We start from the raw sequence: 9,209 nt of genomic DNA, 5'->3' as shown, positions 1-9,209 counted from the left end.
ATGGGCCTATATTATTATTTTTTTTTAAAGCAGTTTTATTTTTATTTTAGCAGTCAGACTCAAGTGTCACATATTATTTTAAACAGGAGAACCTGTAGTTTCAATCTGTATCATTTAAAGGTCCAGTCTAAAACTTTATTTGGTCCAAAAACATATGAACAGACAGAAAATATTCGAGAATTTTCCAGAAACGATTTTTAAAAAAAGTGGCATTTTCTAGTTATTACAAACAAAACCTTATTAAGTTTGTTTTTCTTTCTTTAGAAATACATATTATGATGTTTTATACTTCCAAAATAAATTTTGTCTACATCCACCATTCCCTGAGCAAGTTATAGCAATTTATTTCAATGTTATTCCAAGGCGTTTTTCAATGGGGGGAAAAAAATGCATTTATTTACTGACAATGTATTTGCCCAAAACTTCTGGGAATGAACTAAACAGAAAAAAAATGTTACAAAATAACAGAACACTGAAGCAAATTTGACTTTTTTCCAAATAATATATTTTTAGTTACCATAAACAACACCACTTATAATAAACAAATATAAAATAAGAAAATAACAAATAATGCGTCAAAGTCCAAAAAAACATGGTGCAAATCCTCAGTAAATAAAATAGATATAAATATTTACTATACTATAAATAGTTACATAACTAAACTAGATTCAATATGGACCATCCTTAGGTTTTATGTGCCAGCATGGATATGGTTGTCTGCGGATATGTATATGGTTCGCGTGCAATGCAGACAAACAGCCCAACCTTTATTTGCGTCCTTTGAAAACAACAAGAGCAGCACTTCGTCTTTGCTGTGTCACCGTTTTGTCATGTTTTTGTGCTGTTGTGCATGCAAAAGTACTTAGTATGAGAATTATTTCATGCAAAACTTTTTTTTTAGCGTTTTATTTAGCCGCGCGTAAATGTGCAGCCTATCTCTCATTCCGTGTTGTTCAAATACCTGATTGTTGGTTCACAAAGCGAAACCTATGCTTATTGGTTGAGATAGAGCAAGTTTGAACCAATCTGGGCATGGAGAAGGGACAATACATCCATATATCATGTCTGGTTTGTCCGGAGAGACAAGTGACGAGCGTTCCTTTGTCAAATCAGCGTTGTCAAAATTTGATGACGTAACCACACTGATTCCGGAGCCTCTGAAAGTCCGTGAATGTAATGTGATACAGCACTGGAAAGCTGAGATTCTCTTCTTTATGCCAATCTTTGAATTGTATGGATCGGATCAGCGGATCAAAAGTTATTAAACATTTAAGAGCAATACTTATTTTTAGCCGCGGGCGGCTGTCTCGGTCTTTAAGGGTTAAACCTTAACCTATCCTTAAATATACCCATACCACCAAGCCTGTCCCAAACCCTAGCTGTATCCCACCTCAAGAGCACCAGACATTATGAACACAGTAAGTACATTATTGTAGTAAAGCTTTGTTTGGGTTTGGAAGAAGAAGGCGGGGTTGGTGATACAGGTAAATGAAAAGTTTTTTCAAATTGTTTTTACACAGCAACAACAGCACACAGGAGCTTCTCTCTGCTCTGCTCTCTCCCATTTTTGGCTTGGCCTCTCACTTAAAGTGGAAGTGAACTTTATATTATTTTATAAATTGATTTCCACTTTAGGGCCTCACAGAAAGAAGGTCGCTGGTTCGAGCCTCGGCTCAGTTGGTGTTTCTGAGTGGAGTTTACCTGCTCTCTCTGCATTCGCGTGGGTTTCCTCCAGGTGCTCCGGCTTCCCCCACAGTCCAAAGACATGCGGTACAGGTAGGCTAAATTGTCCCTAGTGTATGAGTGTGTGTGTGAATGAGTGTGTGTGTGGATGTTTCCTAGAGGTAAGTTGCGGCTGGAAGGGCATCCGCTGCGTAAAAACATGCTGGATAAGTTGGCGATTCATTCCGCTGTGGCGACCCTGGATTAATAAAGGGATTAAGCCTACAAGAAAATGAATGATTTCTACTTTATTGAAAATATATTAAACAAACATGATTAATGTAACCATTTAAAAGAAAATGGCAAAGCTTTTAGACCTAGGGTGCCACCATCTTGGAATTCCGCTGTGTCTGACGTCACGAGGTTGGTTCAGTTCCTTTAGCCGAATCAATATATTTTTATATATTAGACACACATCTGATGCTTGTATTTGCACCAGCTCCAAACCCAAAGATTCATGCATTGGGTTAAATTAGACTTTGCTGTCTCCGTGTTCAGTCCATTATTTCCACTGTATCTGTTCAGCTGAGGGAACGGAACCAACCCTGTGACGTCAGACACATTGATACTGCAAGATGGGGCACCCTAGGTCTAAAAGCTATAGTAAAACATGCCTTTTTTTTCAAAATGTTTACATTAATCAAGTTTGTTTAATTTATTTTCATTAAAGTGGAAACCAATGTACAAAATAATGTAAACTTGACTGAGTGCGTCACCTCCACTTTAAGAAGCGTCTCTCCAGCCCAATCACTGAGAGAAAACATGTTGGTGTTGATCATAATATTAATTGACCTACTTTTTCAGCTGCTGGTCTCCTAACCTATGTTGTTCGACCACGCCCTCCCCGCCACGTCTTAGGCCAGGTGGCTGTCTGGCCTGCAGGCCACCTACACCATCACCACCACCTAAAATCAACCAAATATCAATGTATAACGATGTTACAGCTTGAGGTTGTGTGGACGTTACCAATATGACATCTATCAAACGTTGAATTTTGGTTACCATACCTGATGAATAAATGTCAGTATTGTTATGTTTAAGATGTTGGCTCAACGTTTGATTTTAGTCACTTTCTAACAACCTAAAATCAACCAAATATTAATGTCATTTGATGATGTTATTAGACATCAAAATAATGTTGTCCTCAGATGCTGACTAGACATTGAATTTTTATCACATCCTAAATCTAACTTAATATTACCGTCTTAGGACATTATGTGCCTTCTTGGCAGTAACTAAATACACTACAGAATGTAACATTTACACACATCCACAAACTAGATCTTAATGCATTAGCTTTATACAGTGCAATACTCACTACTCACATCTTGAGTAATTTTAAAAGGTCTTAAACTTTAATTAATATTTACAACCAGGGTTTGGCATTAACACCCACAAGCCCACCAAATGTGGGTAGATTTCAGCTATGGCGGGTTAGACAGCCACCACCACTAGACACTTTGGCTGGTTGAAAATAATTTTTTAATAGTTTTTGACAATAAAGACAACCCAATATGCATGCAAATGCCATTTTAGGATTGAGAAGCAGCAAAGCTGACAAAAATAATTGTTCGTGCGAAAAAAAGAAAGCAGGTGAATACCGAATGAGAGGATGATAACTTGCGCGAACAGCTGATGTGATGCATGCTCCCGTTTCTTTGTGTGAAGCAACCGTGCCTAGAAACACCACTGGTGTAATCTGTTCTCTTTTAAATAGACTAGACAAAAAGTTATGCTCATGCACCTACTGTCTTGCAGCTTTTAAGAGCTCCAGATTTTTATTTTTGTAAGCAGCTCTGGTTGCTTTTGCTTTAACCATTTTTTGAACAGATTAATAAAAGGCCTAAAGTTAACCGTGTGCACGTGATCATCCTTTCATTATCACACATGGTATGTTTGTCACCTGCTTTCTTTTGCTAACAGTTATTTTTTTTAATATGGTTTAATTATCAGTTTTTACAGAAGCATTGCTTTAATGGGAGATTAACTCCCCATTTATGTTTAGTTAACTGATGATCTGGGACCTTTAGCCTGGACAGATTACTGTGCATATTTTAGAGACATGACAATAATAATTTTTTTTAAATGTCAATTGTTTTTGTGTTTTTTTAAGAAATGTTTTGTTAAATAAAATCTATAGTACACAGCTATATTTTGCTGGTTTTGACACATTTGAAATGTGTGGCTAAGAAAAAATGATTTATTTATTTTTAGTGTGGTTAGAGATACAATTGGTAAATCCTTTATTTTGAGTTCTGAAAAGTCATGTGAAATAAAAAAAAAACTAACTAATATGACACTATGAAACCATAACCCATCTCATTGAGCAAGTTCATAAGCAACGCACAAAAAGTTAAATGAATGAGGAGGCATGTGGACATAACACAAATCAAGTGATTTTAGCATGTCCTATTTATGCATATAAACAACAAAATTGTGGCTGGTAAAATGGCTAATGTTGGAAAACTACTAGCCACAGTGGCTGGTGGTTAATAAAAAAAATAAAATAAAAAAAAGCTAATGTCAAGACCTGTTTAAATTACAACAGATACAACATTTTAAGTCAATTAATGGTACTTTTACTTAAGGATGATTTTTCAGTACTCTTTCCAACACTGGTCGCTAGCGTGTTGTAATACTACCTTAACATGGCACAAGCATCTAGCATGTTTAACTTGTTGCGTATTGCATGCATATTTACTATTTACTATTAGAAATTAAGGTTCTTTATTAGGACCTCATGGAAATTCATGAAACCTTTCAAATACCCAAAAGGTTCTTAAGATATTAAATGGGATTTATTGAAATCTTCACAACAAGAAAAAAAAAATCTTTAATGTGTGAAAGTAATATCCACTGAAGCAGGAAGATAGGGCAGGATATAGTGAGCATCTCTTTTTAAATGCCAATAGCACTTTGTTTATATCACAGCTCAGCTAGAGCCATTAAGCTCAATAAAGCTGCATTTGACACCTTATAACCACCACATACTAATAACAGTCTAATGCAGAGTCTGTCTAATCATTTCTGCTTCTAATCTCCTATATATCACTTTAAAATATAGCATTCTGTGCAGAGGCCAATACATTTTGTGGTCTGCATCTGCTCACAGATATGATCTGCTTTGTGCTGTCATTTTTCTAGACTTTGTGCACCGTGAAGCTTCATGTGACACTAATTTAGAACCAGACTTCCACTCCAATGAAAAGCATACTTAAACTGTCTGAATCAATTATCCTCTATGTAGTGCCATTCACTATATTAAAATGTTTAATTGTGTGAACAAGTGAGTGATTTTTACCACTACTTTAGCATCTATTTATAGCTTGGTCACTTCAAATTCCAGAGAGACTTTGATTGGACAGAAGATGTAAATTGCAGAGTGATATCATCAAAATCACTGATTTAAATGAATGGAAGAGTCTGGAAATATGCTTTACAGTAAATTAAATGATGCCATTGTTTACTAGATTATAAATAACCTTACCTGCCTACCTGTTTTACCTGCCTGTCAAAATATGTAGTTGCATACCTCTGCGCACTATGTTTTTGCAGAAAGGATTATGTCATTTCAGCCAGAGAATAGCAGTCAAACATCAACAGCTTACCTACTTTTCAAAACCTTACCTACTTTTTAAAAAGTTTTGTGGTGTAATTATTAACTGTACTATAAAGTTTTTTGGTGAATGTTACGTTATGTATTGTAGTGATGTTGTCTTGTGTGTGTTCATGTACTCAGGAGGCATGGTTGTGGATGTTGATTGCAAGGTGTCTTTCAGTGCTATCAGGCTAACGTTAGCAGATCTCTTATTGCACTTTCAACAAAACAGACAATAGGATACTGTAAGGGTTAAGCTTAGGGTTGGGGTTGGTGTAGACAATAATAAAACACAATAGGTTACTGTAAGAGGTAGGTTCAAGGCAGTGGCGAGTCTAGCTTAAATGGCACCCTGCATGAATTACCCCATATACTCCCCTCAACATAAATGTGAATGGCTCCTAACGTCTTTATTCTGGATTCTTCTAACACTCTAAATTAATACCTTTGCATAAAGTATATTGTATCTCCCAAAACTTACTAGGGAACAGATGCAGATGAATTTTACTAGGGAATTTTAATTGTGTTTTTTTTTTTTTTTTTTGCATGCCGTCCCCAGCAAGATGCTGCCTTGGGCGATCACCCATTTTCCGGTTCAGGATCTGGGTAATAAAACACAAGTTACTGTAAGGGTTAAGTTGAGGGTTGGGGTAGGTGTAGGGATTAATAACAAACGATAGATTGGATTCCGTGTCAAGACATTAAATAAATCAATTTAAGCCCAAGGAGGTTTGTACAGCCCACTTGGAGCTCAAGCCCCATCTTTTTATACCTAACTCATTTTTATTCCACATGGTCTCCTTATGAAAACGTGAATAACTGCATTTCTTGAGACCGCAAATGATGTAGCCAAAAGGACGTATGGCTGCATTTCATTTTAAAACAAATATATATATATATATATATATATATATATATATATATATATATATATATATATATATATATATATATATATATATATATATATATATATATATGCGCTGAAATAGTTGCCGATTCATTTTGCCAACTGATACCTAAGGGACTAAGCCAAAGGAAAATGAATGTATACACACACACACACACACACACACACACACACAAACACACACACCTATCTATCTATCTATCTATCTATCTATCTATCTATCTATCTATCTATCTATCTATACATACATATATATAAAACATTTTCAATTATCTATGATTTTCTTATTTTAAACTGTCTTGCCGTTTTGATTCAGTCTGCTTGAGTTAGGTTCTAATTATTTTTTATCTTAGTTAGTTTTCAATTGTTTTGCTTTTTTGCATTAAAAAGGTTTCCAATAATTCTAATAGTAATTGTTCGAATAATTCTAGGGATTATACTTTTTTTTAAATAACTAAATTAATAAACAAAATACAAATAATTAAATACAAATTATCCAAGTAATATCTATTTTTCAACATTAAATAAGAAAACAGATTCTTACTAGGACATTTAATGGTACATGGCATCTAAACAATGTAAATCCCCTGTCTTGAACAATAATAACAAAATATTAAGAATAATTTAAAAATGACATCATCAAAACCTCATTAGGCACTTGTGACCCTCATCAAAATCTCACTCTAACCACAAAACCAAATTATGCAAACCTGGATTACACACACTGACCTGTGCTCTTTTATATATATTCTAAAATTATATATATATATATATATATATATATATATATATATATATATATATATATATATATATATATATATATATATATATATATATTTATTTATATATGTAATTATAAACAAAAAGCAGTATTACTGTTATTATTATTCTAAATAAGTAACAGAAATTGATCCTAAATATAACTGGAAAACAATAAACAATCTAAAGACACAACTGGAGTGATGCTAAAATAATTTAAGAAATCTTTTGCATGAATTTTAATTTTATCATAATGAAATTATATAGACAATTTAAAAGAATACAAAAAAAGATGTTTTATAGAATTATCTGATTTGTGTTGTCTTAGACCCGACTCAAGGCCGAAAATTAGGTTTTTTAAGTCTAACCTCTCTCCCTTCATCCCTCTGGTTTCACAAGGCATAAGCGGGGCGGCTATTTTTTCAGTGTGCATGTTCACAACCGGAGAGGGAGCAGAGCAGAGCGTCAGCGTCAAGCAGGAGCAGTGTGCGTGAAATGTATGTTTTTTCTGCGCACATGCTCAGTTTGCTTTTTGATTAAGCTACATTGCTTTCATCAGCGTTGGTTTGGTTGCACATAGAGAATGCTCATACTACCTTTATTCTGGGATTACCACTCTTAATAAACACACTTGCATATAAAGTAAATTGTATATCAAAGCATTTACTGGGCACTAACGATGCCCCTGGTTATGGGGCAGTATGACGCCATTGCTTTTTGCGCTAGCAGCTGACTGCTTACCTCCGTGTGGACGGCTTTCCTGCTGTTAACAGTTTGACCAATAGCTCACCATGTATGTCGGTGGACTTGAGACACAGAGTGAAGTTGACCACGTCAACAGGGTTGAAGTCCAGAGATGAATGATTCCAGCAAGCAGGTAAGATAAAAACAGAAGCCAAAAGATAAAATAAACAAGTTATTAAAAGGGTGAGAATGTGGTAAAATCTAAGTACAAAAAATCAGGTCGAGGGCGTTTTTTTTTTTTCTGTAATGGTTTTGAAAACTGTCAGTTGGGTTGAGGGAAGTAGGTGAGCGGGTCAATCTGTGTTTTTGAAAACACTATTGGTTGGGTTTAGGGAAGGAGGAGGGTCAGTCGATCAGTCAGTCAAACAGTCAGTTAACAGCGGCCTCTAGTCGATTTACAGAGAACAGCAGAAGCGAAGGGCACATGCGAGAGATATTAAAGATCTCAAAAAGCATACAGAGTGGCCTCTAGTTAATTCTAAAACTGCAAAAAACATAGCTCCTGGTACATATTTGGCGCTCTCCAGAAATATATATAGCGGTATGTTTTCAGAATAAGCCTGGGTTGCTTTTATTGACCCTATTTTAAAATGTGGAAATGTGCTCGTTTTTGCGATTGTTTTAGAATTTCTATGTCAGTTACCCATGAAAGTCTTGGAATAACAAACGGCAGAAAATGGTCAAATTACTTGCTTTACTGTAACGACTGGGGTGGAGTGACAGAGGACAACAGGAAGTAAGATCCAATATGCAGGTTTATTTAGCGTCAGACAAGCAGTGGTCATACAGGTGCAAACGGGTATGTGTAGGCAAATCCAGAATCGTCGTCAATATAACAGGCAATAGGTCTAAAGGCAGGCGGCTAAGCAGGATAACAGGGAATGCAAGGCTAGGGTCTAAACACGGATAAACAAGACTGGGAGAAAACGCTTCGTAATGCTACTGAAACAGCTAACAAGACTCTGCAAACTGGAAGAGTGAATGTGTGGCTAAAGTAGGGTGTATATCAGTCTCTAACAAGGTGCAGCTGGCGAGAGTGTAATCAAGCTAGATGAGTGAGCATGAGTGTAGGCGAAGAGCATGTATGAATATGTAGTCCAGGAGAAGGCGGAAGTGTAGTCCATATAGTTTGTGTGAGAACCAGCGATCTCTGAGAGCGATCGCTGGTTATGTGACATTTACAAGCAAGTGTGTTTATGACAATACATAAAAGCAAAAATATAATTACAAAATATCAGTTTGCAACATCAAGCAGCATAAGAAGATGATTTTTATGGCTTAAAATGAATGAAAGTGAACAAGACTGGAAATTACGAGCTAATAACGTTCCACATGTGTACATGCAAGAATAACGTCATTAAACTCTTTCTTGATCAACACTTTTTATTTATGTATTTATTTATTTCATAGCATACATTTCATATGTGTATCTCTTCCAAATGCAATTATTAAACAAGCATTTTATGATCCCGA

General features: G+C 35.4%; 1 long non-coding RNA gene across 1 annotated transcript; it reads left to right on the top strand.

Annotated features, from left to right (window-relative positions):
• Positions 1-1,084: 1,084 nt before the first annotated feature.
• LOC141376315 (uncharacterized) lies at positions 1,085-5,413 on the top strand. The gene is made up of 3 exons (XR_012386150.1): positions 1,085-1,418; positions 1,636-1,776; positions 2,527-5,413. It is a non-coding gene; the product is annotated as an uncharacterized lncRNA (long non-coding RNA).
• Positions 5,414-9,209: the final 3,796 nt, after the last annotated feature.

Source organism: Danio rerio, chromosome 10 (genome assembly GCF_049306965.1).
Source record: "Danio rerio strain Tuebingen ecotype United States chromosome 10, GRCz12tu, whole genome shotgun sequence".
Classification (NCBI taxonomy): domain Eukaryota; kingdom Metazoa; phylum Chordata; class Actinopteri; order Cypriniformes; family Danionidae; genus Danio; species Danio rerio.
The sequence above is the reverse complement of the archived record's forward strand: the minus strand, read 5'-3'. Positions and strand labels throughout refer to the sequence as shown.